Source organism: Bemisia tabaci, chromosome 1 (assembly GCF_918797505.1).
Source record: "Bemisia tabaci chromosome 1, PGI_BMITA_v3".
NCBI lineage: Eukaryota > Metazoa > Arthropoda > Insecta > Hemiptera > Aleyrodidae > Bemisia > Bemisia tabaci.
In genome coordinates, this window is record NC_092793.1 from 66,558,181 (window position 1) to 66,579,694 (window position 21,514).

Here is a 21,514-nt window from a genome sequence, read left to right on the forward strand (position 1 = left end):
TAATACCGAAGTCCGCCGCTATAGTCTTTGATTTATAGACACCCGAAAAGCGGACGGAATGATAAATGCGGGCAGTTAGCTCTCAACAAATCACACTTATCTCTACGATGCGGTACGGACACTCAGTGGGCTGGTCTCATTACCGCTTCGCGAGGACTTGCGGATTCCAGCTTCCGCGCCGCGTTGAAGTGTGGTGCGCGATCGCCGCAATGATCACGGCTCCGCGAAATTGAGGGGAGTCAAACGAACTCGTCTCCTCGGGAAAATGCCCACAAAGAAATGAGGGACCATCCGGAATCATGAAACATGTAAATGTAGTCCTAACATAGCCAAAGGGAAAAACATCCCTTTGAGTCAACAGCACTGAAGAAAAAACCAAATTATGATGAAGTATTAAAAGAAATCACAGTAAATATAAAACAAAGTAAAGGAATGAGAAGTAAATAATTAAAGAAAAAAAAATGAAGTGCTTGAAAAAATAAAATAGAGTGAAGAAAAAATAGAGACAACAAGGAAATAAAACAAAGTAAAACGATAAAATATAGTTAAAAAATATAGTAAAGTAAACTAAATACACGGACAAATCCAGGTAGATTGAAAATATCTTAGCGGCCCGTTCAAATCGACGTTAAATACCGTTTTTGCGTCACTTTCATGCATCGTTCGCTATAGCTCAATCGGTAGGGTCGTCGGTTAGTGTTAGGTAGGTCCCGGGTTCAATTCCCAAGGTAGGTAGAAAATTTCTAATCTTCAAAATCGGTTAAATCACGTACCAATGGTTTCATTATTTTTATTTTTCATGGTTTCAAAAATTATTTCCACAATTAACCCCTTTCCACCATCCCCTAGCTGCGAACCCCTAAATTTGCGGCTCCCGCAATGCTCGGCGTGTCTCATGTCGATTTAACTATTCGCAAGTGCCCCAACTACTTCATTAGTTCGTTTTAATTGAAGATCTTCATATCATCAACTAAGAAGAAACGTGCAAGTTTCTGATATATCATTAAATAGACTACTAGACAAGGTCCAAACTACAAGAGGAAACATGCTTTTTCTTAAAAATTTTACGTTGAAGGCGATTCACGCAGGAAAAAGTTCGGATATTAGGTCCTGAACGAGATACTAACACATATTTTTTACACAGATTAAATGGAAGTTATATCATACAAATGACGTCATATGTATTTTTTCCAGTGAACCAATGTTAATTGTAAACACTAATATCTTGATTAGGAGCTAATTTCCAGAATTCCCGATGTGTGATTCGTTTTCCGAGTGGAATTTTGAAGAGGACATGTTCCACACGTGTATAACACGGAATGGAGAATTTGCAAGGGTCTGAAAGATGAATTTCCTGTTTAAGTGGAATCCTCTGAGTGAACTGAACACGAAGATACCCTTGATTCATAAATTGAGCAATTATTAGAGGAGATATGACAAAATAACCGATTCTGCTAAAATACATGTGTTTAAATGGGAAATGCCGCCAGATGACGTCACAAGGCGGCACATTTTCTCACTTTTAAATCAATTTTTCTCCAATTTCCCATGTCAGAAAAAAATTATGAAAAATACTGCGAACTCAGCTCATTAGGCACTTTCAGATGAAGCAATAAAAAAATTGCGTGCAAATTCTCCATTGTGGACATGTTACATGTACGTTTGACAGGTTACATACTGCTTTAATTCACACCCTGTTTAGAGGCTTATTGTTATCTGATTCATTTTCCCATAAAAAGGAGAAGGGAAGAGGACGCCACAAAAAGTTGGTGCCCCTGAGGTTAACACCCACGCAAGCACATCCTAACGTCTATTGCGATGGTACTGATCACCACGGCTGACCATAACTTACATCAACTTTCAGGCAGCAGTCGCCCTCCTAACACACTCACAAAAAAGCTGCGAGGTTCTCAGAAAAATAAATAAACCTCGGTAAGGAATGCGGAAATCAGAGAAAAGCATACTCGCATTTTGTAGTGGGGTCTTGGCAACACAGCGCCGAAGAACTCTTGACATGCGGTACAGATTGAAGCGGACACCCCGTTAGCGCAGATAAATCAAAGGTTCCCGGCAAATGAATTCTCGAGTTTTAAAGCAAAGATCATGTCTTTTAAAAGGCAAAGGTTGATCACCTCAGCTGCTGAAAACTGCCGACTCTCTCTCCTGGAGGTCGAGAGCCCCGACGACGCAACGGTTCCGGACCTGCCTCAAAGTAATTCGGCCGCTCACCGTATTATCGCCATTGATCACTAGTAATTGAAACGCGCACTCAACAAGCTTAGAACAGGGGTACTCTTCACAGCAGATTTCATTACGAAGCAATGGGTCAGTGGCGCTGGTCACAAATCGTGGTTTGATGCTTCATTCTTTTAGATCAGCTAAAGCTCCAAACAGAAACTCTGCAAGTACAATATTAACCGAGATATTGAGCTTTGAAAAATTCGTTTAATGCCGTCATCCACCGCGATAGTGACACCCGTGGTTTCTTCCACCTTGCTTTCATCCACATTTCACGTTAAGTAACCTGGTGCATATGCGTGTCTCGCTGATTGATGAAAAGAGGGTGGAAGAAACCAACGGTGTCACTGCCGCGGTGAATGACGTTATATACCAAATTTTCAAACCACGATACCGCAGTTAACATTGAACGTAGAGAATTATTGTTTGGACAGATCATACTGTTTTTAGCCAGTCTACAAGAATCAAGCATCAAAACACAGCTCTGTGACCAGCGCAACTGGCACATTTGGGAGGATAGATTTTATTTACCTACAAAATCTGTGGGCTATGTGGAAAGATTAATCAAAACAGAGGTTCAAAAGTTTATAAGCATGGATTTAGGCTCTCAAGCTTGGAGAATACTCAAATTCTAGGATCATTTTAAACATTCCATGAAATTGCCTAAAATGTTAAGGGATTCAAAATGGAGAATTTGATAAGAGTTAATTTTATGAAATGGCACACCTTCACCAGTGCATTTCCTTCAGCCGTTTTAGGACCGGAACGAAAGAAACTTAATCCCGTCCCTGGGATTCCGCGCTTGATCACTATGGCAAGAGAACGATTTCCACGGATAATTCACCCGATAAGGATACCGGATAAGGATGTACCTCGATATCCATGTGAGCCCTGTTCACCGTTCAGATGTATCCTTCCTGGGGCTCGTGTGGAAATACAGATACGCCCTTACTCGGCAGGAGCGACGAGTTATGCGTGGCCGCGGTTAAGATCCGATGCATCTGCACTGCGGGATCTCATTTGCCATATTAATCCATTAAACGCTGTTATTTTACATTCATGGAGATGGGATACAGGGGCGAAATAATGCACCATGTGAAATCTGAACGTGGACACCCGGGATGGGCATAAGTGCGCTCCCACTCACCCTCCAGCAACTGGGAAGGTGCAGGTCATGGTTGTGAGCTCTCACGAGTTGCTATATAAATTCTATATAACATAAGGATATACGCAAAAGCTACCGTTAAAAATACGTGAAATCGTATTTCGATGCGGCTAAGATCGAAAAATGTGTTTCGTGTGTTTCTCAGATTTCGACGTTGCAAGTCTCCGCTCGTGTTCAATTTATTTTAAGAGGAAGCACAGCTAAACTTCTTCTTGAAATTTTCTGTGGATGTAGTTCTCTCATTAGAGGAAAATCACAGAAAATTCACGGGCATATTTTGGCATGGCTCTTTCTAGAAAAATTAAACGCGATTGACGATGTTGGAACGCTGCTGTGAGGATGCACATTCTACGACTTTTGCCATCGATGCAAGTTCTTCGACCCTACGAATTTTCATGTTTAGTCATTGACGTTCTAAAGTTTGTTAAGTCTCAGTGGATAAATTTAGTTCTTTTTCAGGGCCTCCAATTGACGAAATTCGAAAAACGTCCAAAATTTGAATTTCTCGATTGCGACAAAAATGACAGAAAATAAAAAAAAATGCCGGGCTTCTTGCGGGAATCCCGCACTTTGTCAGTACTTCCGGACCGCTCTAAAAAATCAGCATTATTTCCGGACTTGTAGACACCCCGATTTTAAACTGGACAGTCTTGCGTCCCCCGTTTTCCCTGGCGGCGGCAACCCTGGGGGCCAGCGAGGCAAGTAAGCCACCGAGACCGAAAGTGCCCGGAGGGACGTCCCGCGTCCCGGCCGGCAGGGAGGAGGGGACGTTCGTCGTGAACTTTACCTGGTTCTGAGGACTCTTCCACTGACTCCGGTGTCAAAGTTCACCCACTATCGTCTTGCCATCGCCAGGGCTCCCCTCCCTCCCGAGATTATACGGGCACTCTCGTCCGATATCCACCCCCCCCCCCTCCCCCCGGCCGAGCATCTTCAATAACGCTGACCTACAAACCCAGCGCCTCCACTGGGCCAGCCGCGCGCCCGGCTCCAGGTTTCCTTCGTTTTCTTCTCACGCGGACCCCAGATATTATTGTACTGTCACTTGGAAATCTCCGTCCTCGGAATTCCGCGCCACTGCTGTGAATGTAAATTATATCACTGGGGGCTCCGCTCTTGAGATCCGGATAAATGCATCGAGGGAACGGAGGAGGAATGGAGAATGGAGGGGGTGGGTGGGTTGTGCGGGTCCGGTAGCCAGAAATGAACACTGAAAAAAAAAGAATCTTGAATTTTCCGCCAAGAAGTATTTTTTGTTAGATCAAGACTTTTGCGGCTCAATATAAACTACTTCCTTGCTTAACCCAAGCATTATTTTTCCTCTATCAAGAAAAATTCAGCTTAAATCTAGATAAAAAAATTCTTGAGACATCTGAAGTACTTCTCAGACATCTGAAGTACTTCGATATATACCGAAGGGTTCGGGTCACACAGCTGAAGTACTCCGGTGCATACCGAAGTGCCTCGATGTCTGACCCGAACTTCGGCAGCTCGACCTCAAGTTTTCGGATGCGTGATCAGAAAACTTCAGAGATCTATATGACCTCAACTTCGGGTCCCATGCACGAAGTTTTTTTCTCCGTGTGCGTAGGAGGAATTGCCGTATCAGAATCACATGAATCCCACAAAAAACGGAGCGCACTTAAAAGCGAATTAAGCGGCTCGAATCGGAAGAGAGGGGCATGAGGATCGAGGGAACGGCTAAACGAGCACGAAAGATATGATCAATCATGGTCCTTTGAAAAGTGGGTATCAATGAATAGATAGACAAATACAGGGCTAAATACGCAGCGAGCCACTGGCCAACTGCCGCTTCCAGTGTTGCCAACACGTCGCATCGCCATTTGATGAGGGGGCTTCAGTTGAATTGTCAAGTGCAATGTGAATCTATTTTACATTGAATTGAGTTTTTTTCGGTTGTGGAGAGTTAATTGACTAATTTGAATGTAAACAATAAACGCTGATATCTCATTCACAAGATCTTAGAACACACTGAGCGAATGCATGATCAATGCAAGTATACTGGAGCTGGTGGCAACACTTTGGGGGCACAGAGCGGAAACAGGAATGCAGATGGTATGAAGAATATCAACTGGCAACAAATCGAGCGTTGCTACGGGCAGGGTGAGTCAGCGAATCCTAGCTTCGAGACAAGTTACATTTTCCGCAGACATTGGTCGAGGACCGGCATGACTGCCTCATGCCGGACATCACTTTGGAGCTCCGCGTCATTTTCTTGAAAGAACACACAGCTTCTCAGTTGAAGCTCTTGTGAGGAGTGCACGGGTTTCAGCGACGGCACAGAATGGCACGCGCAAAATTTGGCAACACTGATAAGAGCCTCTCGTCTCGTACAAATGCTAAAGAGTCTCCTATACATTTAGAGTGCTCGAACTCGGCAAAAAACCACAAGAGCAAAAATAAGCCGCTGACTGCACTTTAGAGGATTTGCAAGAAAATCATGAAAGCCGAGAATACAATTCGCGTGAGAAAAGCTATGAAAATCGTGTGTTGTCATTGTTCCGCACAGAATGTATAGGTACAGCCACTTGAGCATAGGTAAAATCACGCCGAAATCAAATTCAGCACATCATGTCATTTTAAATACACTTTGAAACAATGAAACGCACGATATTCTTAGATTTTCTCACGCGAATGAGTCAGTCGCGCTGGTCACAGAATTATGTTTTTACGCTTGATTCTTGTAGATCAGATAAAAATAATCAGATCCGTCCAAACAGCAACTTTCTACGTTCAATATTAACCGTGATACCGCCGTTTAAAAAGTCGGGTTTTTGAAGTCATCCACCGCGGTAGTGACACCCTTGGTCTTTTCATTACTGATGCACATTTGTACTGGTTACTCAGCGCGAAACTCGTATGAATTAGCGCCTGCGAGCTTGTGGGAAGACTTCACGCATTGCGCCAAACAGTGCGGTCGGCGTGAACCGCATATTAGGGCCTACAAGACTGCACGAATACTTCTCGCATTGCGCCATTTGCGCATTTCCACCTTGCTCTCATCAGTTGGTGTGACGCACATTTGTACTGGTTATTCAACTTGAAAGCAACTTGAAAGAAACCAAGGGTGTCACTACCGCGGTGGATGACGTCAAAAATCCTACTTTTCAAATGACGATATCGCGGTTGATATTGAACATAAAAAGTTGCTGTTCGGACGGATCTGATTATTTTTAGCTGATCCACAAGAACCTAGCGTAAAAAACATAATTTTGTGACCAGCGCGACTGACTCATTCGCGTGAGAAAAGCTAAGAATATCATCGTTTCAAAGTGTATATAAAATGACTCGATGTGGTCAATTTGATTTTGGCGTGATTTTACCTATGCTCATTTGGCCGTGTATCCTGTGCGGAACAACACGATCGGATTAAACCCCGATAATCCTTTCTCCGGATACAAACGTGGCTCTAAGAGTAAAACAGGTGCCCGGCGAGAGTGGCGCTCTTGATTTCACCGGGTCAAGCACTTGTCCCGGGACAGAATCCCGTCGATGGGACACACAGCCCTTCCGCGGAGGCCCTGAAAGTCGGAAGCGGGCACGGACGGCGCCAGCGTGAGGCACGAAAAGGCGGATCACGGCGGCTGAGACAAATATGTCAGAGGTTACAGGAGTGTTTAATTACGGAAAGGTCAAGTACGTATTCGTCCCGAAACGCCGCTGCTCCCTCCCTAATGACCCATTTCGATGATAATGATCCTGATCAGCGGCTCGATTTCCAGATTAACGAATAAAACACATGTCCCGGACGGGCTAAGTGATAGGGTAATTACTCGCATTTCTCGTTCCATATAATAAGCTGCGCTGCCCTGGTCCCGGCTCGGCTCTCACGTCCGCGCATGCGACTGAAAATCTCTAAAACTGTCAAATTGTGGCACTTCCTCCGGCCGAGGACTGTAATTTCAGACTCCATGCGCGGGTAGACCATCATTTTTATTTACTTTGCCAACCTCCTCGACGCGGTGTCTAACCCCCTTACCTAGTTTCCGATAAGGAGTGATCCCATGCTTTTCTGCGCTTCTCTCAAGTTGCATTTTCCTCCGCACGCTCCTCGTCCAACAGCCGCGGCGCCGCCAGTCACCGACGCCGGCCAGACAGGATATCGCGTTTGAGTGTCTAGGAACCGTATTTCATAGATTTTAATGATAACGATGATTCTTGACCAAGTTATCCGAAGTCCGGCACTTCGGCCAGGACCACACAGGGATCTCTCCTACGCTACGTAGGTTTTGAGGGCTTCGAACCAGGGAAATGAAAGGGAACACTCCCATAAGTTACAACGAACATGTTAATGTCTTTTCTGAATCTCGGAACACGCATTTGGCCTACATTTGATCAAAAGACCACTGCAAACAACTTTATCGATGGCTACGGAACAATACCGTCTGTCTGCAAACTGACGATTTTGCAGGACGACGAAAAAATTTCGGCATACTTTGAGGTTAGATTTGCAATTTTTTCGCACATTACAACGTCATTACAACGCTCCCTACAGACTTTGAAAAACCCGTTATTCATCAGCTTTCGTATTTTATACTGTAGAATGCGGGAAATTCGCTACATTACTTTTGCCAAAATTGTCAGCTACGCGGTATTGTTCCTTAGCCCTCTTCATACATCGTGATACCTGGAGACAAATAACCAAAATATCTCAAAACATGCTGCGCCGACTTAAATTTTATTTTTCTGGATAATATTAGCTGCTATTGGTACACAAGATTTTTAAATAATATTAATAGAAGGGCAAAGACAAATCTCTCTGAAGTTTGTGCAAAACGATGATCAATCTTCCCTCGAGGAGGAAAGATGTCGCTAAAATTATCACAGACCGACAAGCGTTTTGTGTTGGCAATAAGGCTCGTCGTTCCTGAATTTCCTTTTATAAGACGCGAATTTTCTGGTAAATTTATGAATATTTTCCTCCAAACTTTTCAGATAATTCAATTCGCAATTTTACCTAAAGATTTTGAACATTCAATGGAAAAATATCCATAACTTTCCTACAAGATAAAAATTTTATCGAAGGAAAGTTGGCAACTCTCGAATGTTCATACGGCGTTCTTCCTTAGCACGGCTGTGTTGTCCATATAACACCACGCTTCCTGGGGCTCACTTGGGAATGAAGGTGCGCCCATTCGATAACTCTTCGACTTTCCGAGTTGTTCACGTTTCCCTGCCATTTCCCGGTAGCCTGGAACCCTTGCAAGAACTGATGGACCGATCCAAGTTCAGATGACGTAAGCTGTAACGCAACGATTGACACTGATTCGAGATTCTGCGGAGTATACACACATAAAAAACCGTTGGTGGTGCGAAAATAACAGTTCATTGAAGAGATAATAATCAAGGAAGAGACTCGAGACTGAGATGTTAAACGGGTAGGGATCAAAGAGATCTCTGGACAATGCCCGACGCTGCGGAAACGCCCCGAAAAACACCGGATTTCGCTCTCGCGCGGCTGTGGCAGCGAGGCGACGCGACGAAGCGGGAGCGCTTCCCGGCAAACACTCTGTCCGTCGGCCATTGTCATCGTTTTTTTCTCCTCTGTGTTGTTCGATGATGGACAAGGGTTTTTATTCATGACATGCATGAATATGGACTCACTCATCTAACTCTCATATGGACGAGTTCTTTCTACGAGGGAGCGTCTCCAATTTTCGGACGAGCCGTCGGTCACATAAGAATACTAGAGCTCTGGAGTTTATCCGAGAAACTTACATACTCCCTTTTCGAAACAAACTGTTTATATACGATATGCCCTTGCCCGGTGTTGACACATCGGTAGAAGTAACGAAATATTTTACGAACCTCGCGTTAAGGACTTATCGGAGATTAGGTGAGCGGTGGTTGGCGAAGGGCAAACCAAACGGCATTTTTGAAAAAATACCACTATTCTCATTTAGCAGCACATTTTCTCCTGTTAAAAGTTCGTAAAGCATGTTTAGTGAACAACAGCTGTTTTGATGCTGGTTTTTCACACTGAGCCTTATACAGGGATGAAAGTTTGAATCTATTTTTCCCCCCTCAAGTCCATGTCACTAGACTTGATACCCTTACACTAAGCGTCACCAAGATCCTGCTTGCCTCTGCGAGAATGAGTGTTATCAGAAAAAGTAGATCAAATCAAAATAGACGTGGAAAGAGATTGAAGGTATGGCTGCAAAAAGACAGGGAACGAAGTGGCAAGCTTTTTTGCATGTTCAGATATCCTAGCTTTTTCCAGCGCATTGAACACCTAAACGGTGATCCTCGGCGTGTTTTCTCTTTAAAATTTCTGCAGACAGGCCCGTTCTGCTGGTGTTTACGTGAAAATTGCATTAAAATGACAAATGTTAAGAGGAGGATTCAAAGGATACCAAAGACCTTAAAACTTAACAGAGCCTTGCTAGTTTTAATGAGTGATTCTCATTTCCGACTCTCCCATGCCCTCCAACAGTGTATGCGCCTTATCCCACTGGAAAAAAGACACATTGGATCTGGAGTCCAGACTCTTCAAAACATCGACAAGAAAAAATACTCTTGATTCAATCAGATTTAAGCTTAAATCAAGGATCAAGCCTCTTATTATGAGCGGATTTCCTTCTGATTTAAGCTTAAATCTGATTGAATCAAGAGTCCTTTTTCTTGTCAATGTTTTCAAGAGTCTGGACTCTAGATCAAATCTTTTTTTTTTTCCAGTGCTAGGGTATAGGAAACCAGTTCTTGACTACTGAACGTGGACATTTTTTTTGGTTTGTAAACCTTCAATGTCCTCGTAGATGAGGCACGTTTGCTTATAGTTCCGTTCAAATATCATACTTGTTTTTACGATAGACTTTAAATATGCTTTAACTCCTCTCTCATCATTACGTTTGTGCGTTGAACGCTGAAGTTCACACCGCGGCGGAGACCGAAGTGAGAAAAAACACATAAAGGTGAGATTTTCTCTGGAGCCTCGCCCATTAAAAAATAGAATAACGTGGATCCAATTAAGGAGGTCATTGCCCACCTCGGACTCCAATCCAATTTAAACTGAATAAAACTGTCCGTCTGATAATTTGGAGATTTTCGGGGGAGGTTGGCAACGAATCCTCCGCCTCGACCGGCGGGCGAAACGCGCCCATAACATGGTTTCTTCACGGTTCCTTTAAATAATAAGTATTACAGTTAAAAGTTACAGAACACTGATAGGGGTCTGATGCTGTTTGGATGCGTTGTTTGAGCTCCGTTCTATCGAGGAGTACACTTCTCCTCGTTCATGTTTTTACAAATGGACTTATTTATGCTAAAAGGAACTATGTGCATAGGGTTTGCGTGGAACATAGTTCCTTTTAACATAAATATGTCCAAATGATCATTGCAATGATCATTGAGAAACTCCACACTGAAAAAAAATTCGCGGCGTTTTTACCAAGGTCCGTTGGTACCTTTGCCATCTCACTTTTTTTACCAATTATTGGTACTTTTACCAAGACAAACTGGTAAGCTTACCTAAAAACCGGTATTTTTACTGTTTTTTTCAGGTAAGAATACCACTTTTATTGGTAATCAATTCCCGGTAACTTTGCCATTTTATCTCGGCAATTCTACCACAGTCGATAAAAAATATATGTATTGGCGTTTTTACCAAGGTCCAGTAAAATTACTGAGAAAGTTCAATAATTTTACCGAGATTTGTGGGATCAAATAGAACCCTGAATTCTTGGTAATTTTACCCTTTTCTTAGTAAATACACCGAGATTTATTTTTCAGTGCAGGAGCAGTCAATGGCCATCCTCAGTCAATGCTTTATATGCTTAATTTTCGTCTATGCCTTTGAATTTCTCTTTTATTCACTTTAAAATGAAAAACAAAGGAAGTGAATTCCTCACAGTACCCTACTGAAATCTCCTTTCGATTTTTTCCATCGCTAAATTTCATTAGGTGCCGTTTAAATTTGAATACAAGGAATCCTTTGCAATTTTACAGAAAATGAAAGAATTTATTCTTCTACCAAAACAGCTTTTGGGAGGGCATGGAATTTCTGGATTTGATGCGGCTGAATAAGTGGAAGTTGGCATCGAAAAGCGATGAAAAAACTGGAGCACGAGCAAAATTAACGAGAGTTTAAATGATCTGTGCAAGTCGGACTGGAGCAAGAGCAGATGATGAGATGACGAAGCAAAGAGCAGTTGACCGAGTTGATTACCAGCTCTGCCTTCCTCACGAAAAACACCGTATGGTCATTCAAATGTCGCCAGATTTTGTGTGATAAAAATTCAATTTTTAGGAGAAAAACTGGCACAATTTTTCCTTTTGAGTCTCTATTGAGTCTCGTTTGAGTAGTGTTTGTATTCTTGAGTCTGTTTATTTCGTTTAGGGCTGCCACAGAATTTAGAAGATGAAGAAATTCCCTGTCATTTCCCTGACACATGTTGGTGAAATGGTCGCATCCTTTTTGGGCGAGGCCGAAATCGTGGCACTTTTGGGCGAGGTAATTCGCTGGTCGCCCTTGTCAATCATAGGACTTTTGGGCGAGGGTAGATGATACTGAATTTTTAATTTTTGGCAACAGTGCATCCATGGGATTTGTTTACAGGTGAGCGTATCAGATGGTCATGTATCGGATACTGATAAGAAGGACCGTGGATGCGGGGTCTTGGCGAACGCGTTGTATTTTCCTCAGTTTGTGCACGCTGCTTGCTGCAGCCTCTTACATTATCAATATGGATCTACAAATATGGATCTACAATATAAATAGGTTAGGTTAGGTTAGGTTAGGTTAGGTTGGGTTGGGTTAGGTTAGGTTAGGTTAGGTTAGGTTAGGTTAGGTTAACGATTCGGCTGTGATAATTCTCAGTGAAGTTTCCATGAACCCTTCTTTTAATAATATTCATAATATTCTTCCATTTCATTCTACTTTTTAATATTACTTTTGACGACCGTCCGGTTCGGCTGTGATAATTCTCAGTGAAGTTTCCATGAACCCTTCTTTTATCGTTTTTTTTTACCATGCTTCCCCTGCCAATCGTCTAAATTTGCCGCAATGGAGGTGAGCTATTTAAGTATTCTCCTGTATAACTTTGTTCTATGTTGCCACGTCGTGTTAAATAATTTTATGAACCTCATTTTAGCACTCGCCCAAAAGTCATACGAATACTCAAACAATCGCCCAAAAGTACTCGCCCAATAGTACTACTGATTTTCGCCCAAAACGGCTCTTTTTCACATGTTCTCGCCCAAAACGCCCCCGCCCGGTGAAATTCCCTGACGATCGAACAAATACTAGATTGTTAAAAAGGCACAATAAGAAAAAGTCTTAAGTCAAAATTGATTGTTCGCAATGTCGCACCCACTCCAGAAAGCAGGTAAAGGTGACTTGACGATTTATCCCTGACATTTCCGTCATTTTCCCTGACATTTTCGTCATTTTCCCTGACATTTTCGTCATTTTCCCTGACAATTCTCGGTGTTTCCGGACTTTTTAAAATTCCCTGACATTTCCCGGTATTCCCTGATTGTGGCAACCCTATTCGTTGCATCATAAGTTTACAGAGGCGCCACTTGAAGGAAAACCGGGAAAATCAATAAAACCACTTTAAGGCCTTCGTTTTAATGAAGGAATGCGCGTTCAAAGTTTCCACGACACGTTCGTCTCGCTCCCCTGTGCGCGGGGGCGCAACGTCCGCTATGAAAATTACGGGGAACGAAGGCGCATGCGCAGCTGAGCTTCGCTTTCGGGTGATTCCTCGCGGGAATTACGCAATCGACCGCGGATCCGATCGCGGGGCGTAAGCGTAAAAGCGTAAGCCGACGTTGCCGTAACGTCCGAAAAACGTTAGTTCCCTCGCAAAATGAGCGGGTCGGGGCGAGCGACTTGGCAACGGCGGAAGCCCACCGGGCTCGGGCGCGGCGGTGGGTAACCGATCATCGGCGACCGCGGGAACTTGCACCGGAATCGATGGATGATGTGCGTGGATCGTGGAATGCCGGCCGCAAAGCTCGGCCGACCGCTCCGGTGCAGCAATTTAAAAATTAGCCTCCTTCGCACCGGCGTGGCGCAGGGCCCGATGGGGAAGTTGAGGTGGATTCACCGGGGCTGAGGCTCCCAACTTGTCGTTCGTTGACGCGACGCTCGGCGGGGGTGGACGGGGACGGGGGGTGCTGACCGCAGCTCACATAACTGACCAAGTTGTCATTTGTAAGGCTAGTCACCCGAGTAAGTCCGCTTCCCGACATTAGCGTCATGCTCTTCTTATCTCCGATGTCACTTGTGATCATGATTTCCGACTTACATGAATTGTCTTCAGAGGCCGTGCATAGATTGGACCGCGTTTAGCAGAAAGAATCCAAAGGTGGGTAGAGGGCATCCGTGAAGAGATGGAGAGATGCCAGCTTCCGGAGGATCTCTACCATGACAGATTCCTGTGGCGGGTAGGCGTCGCAGAGCGTCCTAGCGCGCCGTAAAAGCGGCTTATACATACATACATCCAAGCCACGTTAGCTATTGCCTAATTTAACTGGGCAATTTAATTTTTTACGAGAGAGCGTCTGTGCACTGAAAAAAACCCTGGCCGGAGCCCGTACTGACGAGCTACATAGACATACCGTCCGCGTTCCGGGCTCAGAAGCCGGAAGGTCCAGGCGTAGCACCAAGGGCGATCGAAGCTATGGCTCCAGCACCCGGAATTTGCGGCCTCTGAGCCCGAAACGGACGGTTAATTCAACTAATTTTAGATGCGCTTTGACAAAAGTTGTTTACCTGAGAAATTGTTCTTCCAAGCAACAAGGTTCCTTTTCCGTTGGTGATCACATTTGAGACTTCATAATAACTGCATTGGCAACTGATTAATGAAGGCCTCGGTTTTTTTCACTTCTTATCTGACTAAACACCATGTAAAAATCAGAGAGCCGTGTAGGCAATCAACTTCGGAATGAGGAAAATGATAAACAAATTTGAGTAGAAAAGAGTTCACGCATACATCAGATTTTTCAATGCAGTCCTAGGGTGCAGAAATGCAACATCCAATGGATTCGTTTTAAGCTTGACAAATATTCGATTAAAGTATTTACTCATCAGAAGAGCCCGGCGATTAGCTTTTCGAGGAATTTTAGAAATCAAAATTTAACAAATCCATTAGGAAACCCGTGAACATGTTTGATAGCAAAGAATTCTTGGTATGCAAATAATTTCAGAATCTGGATCAGCTAGCCCTAAGCCACACTTTTCCAACAAGTACAATTCAACTCTAAGGAACGCTCCTGCCTTGCTAAGGAAAAATGTCATACAAACATTCGAACGTTGCCTTGTTTTTCCCAATATTGATATCAATCACTGGCAAATTGCAATTTCTTAGTGTTGAATGAAAAATGTAGGAATTTAAAAGTAAAGAAACAAGTTAGGAAGTGCTGATCAGTCTTCACGTTTAATCGGGCTCAACGACTCGATGTTCAGAGGGTGTCTAAAAGCGGTCAAAATGGATCAAAATATACGAGACGCGTCAAAAATCAACGGATGGTCAATCTAGATCGCAAATGGGTGTCGAACTGCCGAGCTAAGGAAAAACGCCGTATGAGCCTTCATATGTTGCCAAAATTCCTTTGACGAATCACGAATTTCCGGAAAAATTTGTAAATATTTTTCTTCAGATTTTTCAGAGAATTTTGTTCGTAATTCGATCTAAAGATTGTGACAATTTAAAGGGGGGATTTTCCCCAACTTCAAAAATAAATATTTCCCGAGACTAAATACGGCAACGCCTGAAGGCTCATACGGCGTTCTTCCTTAGCCTGACAGCGTACCGAACGGTCTATTGAGGGATAACGAAGCGTGCGAAAACCCCGATTTTTGCGCGCGAACCGCAAGGCGCCGGGCCGACGAAATCCGATCTCTTCCTCTCGCCGTAACTGAATTATATAAGCGAATAATTTCATTATCGAACCATCGCGGAGGTAAATACGGCCGACGTCTAGACACCATCGCATCGCCCGGACGGAAAGTTGCCAATTTTCGACCGTTTTGGGACTGCAGCTGTGGAAATGGCATCACTCAGCTTTTTCACTCACAATTGGCAACGTGGTAAAGGCATATTTTGGTGGGAACGCTTGCGCCGATTATGAATGGCGTTATTTTTTTTTTTTTTATTTAAATTCAACAAAAACCAGGAACTGGCCAATTTCACGAAGACCCGTGGCAGGAGTCAGCGAGAAAAAAGAAGAGCAACCGCGGCCTCCTGCAGCGCGCGGAGTGCGGACTTAAAATTACCAAAATTATCCTGAGTGAAGACTAACCGATTACCTTTGTTGGTGTTGCAGGTTGCCCGGAGATTATATCCACGATCGTCGGCGAGAAACGTAAGTCAATGAACTGTGATCGTTTTTCAATTGCATTTACTGTTACATTTCTATTTATATTTATTCGATGGTCTAATTTATCGACGGACGGATAATGCATCGCTGAGTGAGTTGCTCCAACCTATACGATGATGACACAGTAATGAGTGAGAATGAATATTTCACGCATTATTTAGATGTTACTGAAAAGTAAAAAGGTGCTTTCAACAGAACTGAAAAGCTTTTAAAAAAAGTGATACACTGAAAAAAAAAAAACACATTGGATCTAGAGTCCAGACTCTTGAAAACGTTGGCAAGAAAAAGGACTCTTGATTCAATCAGATTTAAGCTTAAATCAAAAGGAAATCCGCTCAAATTAAGAGGCTTGGTTCTTGATTTAAGCTTAAATCTGATTGAATCAAGAGTACTTTTTCTTGTCGATGTTTTTAAAAGTCTGGACTCTAGATCCAATGTGTTTTTTTTTCCAGTGTATAGCATTTTTTTTATTAATTTCAAAAATCAGCCAATTGATGATGGTCATTACATCGGTGAAGGACGAGAAGCATCGAATTTTGATTTTCGTATCTGTTTTGGAGCGGCCCGATGAGGCACAACTGTTTTCGTTCGTCTTGACGTTCGTTGAAATATGTGATCAAGACAAGAGTTGATGGGTGGAATTATGTTTAAAAGTGAAGGGATAGGGCGAAGCGGCGGGAGGGGGAGGGGGGGTCGAGGAAAAGTGCTCATGAGACGATGAGCAGCGCAGCGGAGCAAAAAATCCGGAGGAATACTTCCTGGATTCCTCGTTAGCCGAGTCGGGGTCGTGACTAGGATGAACCGCAAAACCGCACGGGATTGAAATGGAGCGGCTTTCCGGCGGACCGAGAAGATGAATGTGGAAATAAGAATGTCGAGCTAGATAAATATTGAAAAAAGGGAAAAATTGGGATCACTCCGGAGATGCACACGAGAATCGATTCAGTCCATGTTGCCAGGCTCCACAGAGGCCACTTGGCCACTTCTATCGCCCCTCCTGCTCCTTCCGCGGATGACAAAAAATACTGGAAAAAAAAAAAAAAAAAAAAACACATTGGATCTAAGAGTCCAGACTCTTTAAAACATCAACAAGAAAAAGTACTCTTGATTCAATTAGATTTAAGCTTAAATCAAGAACCAAGCCTCTTAATTTGAGCGGATTTCCTTTTGATTTAAGTTTAAATCTGATTGAGTCAAGAGTCCTTTTTCTTGTCAATGTTTTTGAGAGTCTGGACTCTAGATCCAATGTGTTTTTTTTCCAGTGTATCACTTTTTTAAAAGCTCTTCAGTTCTGCTTAAAGCACATTTTTACTTTTCAGTAACATCTAAATAATGCGTGAAATATTCATTCTCACTCATTGATGTGTCATCATCGTATAGGTTGGAGCATCTCACTCGACGATGCATTGACGATGATTGAATCAAGAGCAGTTTTTCTCGTCAATGTTTTCAAGAGTCTGGACTCTAGATCCAATGTGTTTTTTTCCAGTGATTTCTTTCACACACATCCCCTTTCTCTTCCTCCTTTTCAGATACCTTTAATCTTTTTAAATAACAGTTAGTGCATTTGCAAATTCTTCCACCGTCGAATATACCGAAATTAGTGCAGTGCTCAGTTTGACTTAGGTAGACTCTGGTCTTTTTCGGGGGGGTGGGGGGTGTTTCTCGGGTTGAGGTCAAAGGATAGGAAGGTTAAATGGAGAAGCAAAATTTTCAAGGTCAAGTGCCCCCGTTTGTGCATGGTAACGACAAGGAATTATGTTTTTTACATTTGTCTACTTTTCTACTCCAGCGTTCAAGTCTCCGAACATGTGCACGTTCAGAAAAGCGCTCTATTGGTGCTGAGAGATTGCGGAAGTGCGAATTGACGTAGATAATAACCGGATTTTTCTAACTTGTGACTGGAATTTTGAAAAATTTGATGAGTCCATCATATTCAAAGTGGAATTTTGATGGGAGACCATGTATCGCACGGTTCTTAATTTCATATCGTGTCTGGCGGTCCATCGGGCAACCACGCTCGTGGAAGCGAATATCATGCATGATTGTGCATAATTTATGATTGCCCGGATTCGAGATTCGACCTGACCCAGAAAAATTCGGTGATAGCTCCGGTAATGAACTTGGTCTGAAAAACAAACGAAATACGGTAACCGAGCCCGAAACACAAACGGCCGTGCGCGGATACAGCGAGTGCTTTGTAATGAGGGGGAACAATTTACCCACGGAGGAGGTTATCCGCTGCCCGGGTTCGGACTCCTGGTCACACTTCACCTGTTGCACATTAACTCGTAAACCCCAGCGCGTGTCCTTGGCAGTGCATTTTTGGGTTCACAGGCCGCTCCGCGCTCCGTGTTAGCCGGCATGCAGTGTTTCCCGGAATCCGTGTTTACCCAGCCGTGTTATACATTCGAAAAAGCTCCCGGCTAACGACCTGCTCGGCGACTTAAGTAGAGCCGTCTCAAAAAAGCATCCAGCTGGAAGATCCTTCGTCTAGTGCAACCCACTGAGTGCGACACTTCACTCTGCAAACTTACCTCGTTTCCGTGTCCTCAGGCATCGCGGGGCTCAGGACGTTGCATCCACCTGCGATGGGCGATGCATCCACCCAGCCGTTAGGTTAGGTTAGATTAGATTAGGTTAAGATAGGTTAGATTACGTTAAGTAGGTTAGGTTAGGTTAGGTTAGGGAGGTTAGATAAGGGTGCAAAGTCACGCACCCGGCATCGCGTTCTCTGTCAAACCTGGCGATAAGCAATAATTTTGAAAGATAGAGAATGAGTCAGTTGCGCTGGTCAAGGAATCGTGTTTTAATGCTTGATTCTTAGAGATCAGCAAAAAATAATAAGACCTGACCAAACAGCAACTTTCTCAGTTCAATATTAACCGAGAAATCGCGCTTTGAAGAAGTCGATTTATGACGTCATCCGCTGCGGCAGTGACACCCTTCGTTTCTTCCACCTTGCTTTCATCAGTCAAGGATTGCAATGGTCACTCGATGTGAAACTCGGATGAAAACAAGATGGAGGAACCCAAGGGTGTCACTACAGCGGTGGATGACGTCATAAATTGACTTTTCCCAAAGCGCGATATCTCGGTTCATATTGAACTGAGAAAGTTGCTGTTTGGATAGATCTTATTATTTTTAACTAATCTACAAGAATTAAGCATTAAAACACGATTATTTGGCTAGCGCAACTCTGCCGTGCTAAAGAAAAACGCCGTATGAACATTTGAGAGTTGCCAAATTTCCTTCGATAAAATGTTTATTTTTGAGGAAAGTTATGAATATTTTTCCTTTAAATTTTCAGAATCTTCAGGTAAAATTGCGAACAAAATTACCTGAAAAATTGAAAGGAAAATGTTCATAAGTTTAACAGGAAATTCGCGTTTTATCAGAGGAAATTTGGCAACGCCTGCGAAGGTTCATACGGGGTTTTTCCTTAGCACGGGAGAACTGACCAGTTGAACGGGAAAACTAGAAATTACACAGTGAGAAGAAGTAATCAAACATTTGTGTTATTGAGGAAAGTAGAAGACGAATGGGTTAAAAAATTGGAAATGTAGAGTTGGATAAGTGATAAAGGGCCCGTGAGTGAGAAATGGCGGAATTGGCTGGTTCTCGACGGGAGCGGCTGGCTCGTGGCTCGCAGGAAGACGGGCAGGCTGGACCGAGCGGCACTGGCGAGCGCAGGCCTAACCCATTCACCTAAATCCGCGCGTCGACCCGTGTTTCCGCTTTCCCGTTCCCCGTTGATTTGTGCGGGATTAAGCCCAGGCCAAGTGGCAAGAAACGCGGAATGTGGACTGAGCGTGCGCTCGAGTAACAGGTTCCCGCCGAGTAATCTCGTTATGACGCAAAGGGCAAAAGCTCGTCCGCTCATTTGCCGCCCGGCCACGATGCCAAATTCAAGGATTTTCCGAGAGTCATTAATATCCCCAATTCGTCGTATCCCAACCAAATGAGAGAGCGTAACCACACACTGGGAAGGGAAAAAAAATCACATTGGATCTAGAGTCCAGACTCTTAAAAACATCGACAAGAAAAAGTACTCTTGATTCAATCAGAATCTAGCTTAAATCAAGAACCAAGCCTCTTAATTTGGAATTAATGTTACAAAATAGAAATTACTGGAAACTTGGTTACAAGTATATTAGGATATATTAGAATCTAAGGCTAAATTCATAAGTCAGTTGATAATAACAGAAACAACTCAGCACCAAAACCCCGATGTAATGCCTTCAGGCGTGCCGGGCTGCATTAGATTAGTTCTCCATTTCCTAGAATAAGATGTATATAATATGTATCTCTCACTAACATGTCAACGTATCCAATTATCTAATAAAAAAACAAAAAAAATAGCCTCTTAATTTAAGCGGATTTTGTTTTGATTCAAGCAAAATCCGATTGAATCAAGAGTATTTTTTCTTGTCAATGTTTTCAAGAGTCTTGACTCTAGATCCAATGTGTTTTTTTTTCCAGTGCATTTGGGCCACATTTTCCAATAAGGAAGCACAACTTTTGGCTCATTTTAGAAGCAACATAATATATGCCATTCGTCCGCCGAGACTGATGGTAGATATTCGGGATTTGAGTTTTCAACAGTTCCGATCAGCTTACTTAATTTTTATGCCAACAGGACATGCATAGTGGAAAATATATTCATCATCATAAGGGAATGTTCGTGAAGCGCTCCTCTGGGCACTGGTACCGATATCTGTTTCATTCAATCATTTGCCACTGACGCATTTTTTCTAGTGCGCTGCTAGGGTCTGGAATTCTGGATACACGATCAAAATCCGAACCAATTCTAATCAAAGTCCAGTTGATCACTAATGGTCACCATGCAACATTCATGTCTCTTTGATCAAAATTGGACAAAGTGTCCTCTTCGGTCAAATTTTGATCAGAATGGAGTGCCACCATTCATCATTTATTGGATAATCGTTTCACGTTTATTGGAACCAAAATCTTTCGGTGATCGTGAAAAATCGCTCATCCAGAACAACAGAAATGAACCAAATAATGCCGATGCGCGCACGTTGACCGAACCGTGCGTTCCGTGAAAGCTATCTGTTTTTCGCGTGCATAGGATCGGAGAAGAGTGATGATTACTGTAAGGAACTGCTGGTGCTCAATGGCTTTATGTACCTTTTTTATGTCACACCTGAGGTCATAATTTCAACGGGTGAGGAGCTGAAATAAATTGAAACACCCGCAAAACACGTTTCTTCTGATATTCCTCGTCCGAGAACATTGGCACGAGAACGAGTCGTTAACATCTTGAGTTCTGCGAACGCGTTCTTAACCTGCTAAAAGTGTGAGGATCATGAAAATACATGCAATGAAAAGTTGAACACGGCGTGTTAAGCCTTTGTTCAATTTTGAACATAGGCTCTCTACCGATCCCAATATATTTGCAATGGCTTTAACCAACCATGTGCAGTTTTAGGAGGACCCTTTTCATTCGAATAAAACTTTAAACTACAAAGCATTCATACGGTACATGTGATTGTTTATAGAAAAAGGGTTTTCTTGCAAGAACTCAACATGAAGTTTTTAAGTCAGAGAAGACAGAAGTGGACTACAAATCTTTTGGGACAAAAATCGCCCAAAGATACTAACTAAAACTGGGGATATGACTCTATTTCATTTTTTCGTTCAAAGAGCGTAGTTCTCGGGCAAGTCAATTTAAAATTCAAGTATACCACATACAAGACACAAAATTGCCGGACTAAAGTGCAACTTTAAGTTCTTTGCGGG

General features: G+C 43.1%; 2 protein-coding genes across 2 annotated transcripts in view; one reads left to right on the forward strand and one right to left on the reverse strand.

Moving 5' to 3' along the window:
• Nucleotides 1-21,514, reverse strand: part of Atg16 (Autophagy-related 16) — a 359,788-nt gene that overhangs the window by 163,276 nt on the left and 174,998 nt on the right. The window lies entirely within an intron of this gene.
• neo (ZP and PAN domain-containing protein neyo) overlaps nt 1-21,514 on the forward strand; it is a 230,852-nt gene that overhangs the window by 41,868 nt on the left and 167,470 nt on the right. The window contains exon 2 of the mRNA XM_019047803.2: nt 15,698-15,736. The gene's annotated coding sequence lies outside the window, so the exon portion shown is untranslated. The remainder of the gene's footprint in view (nt 1-15,697; nt 15,737-21,514) is intronic.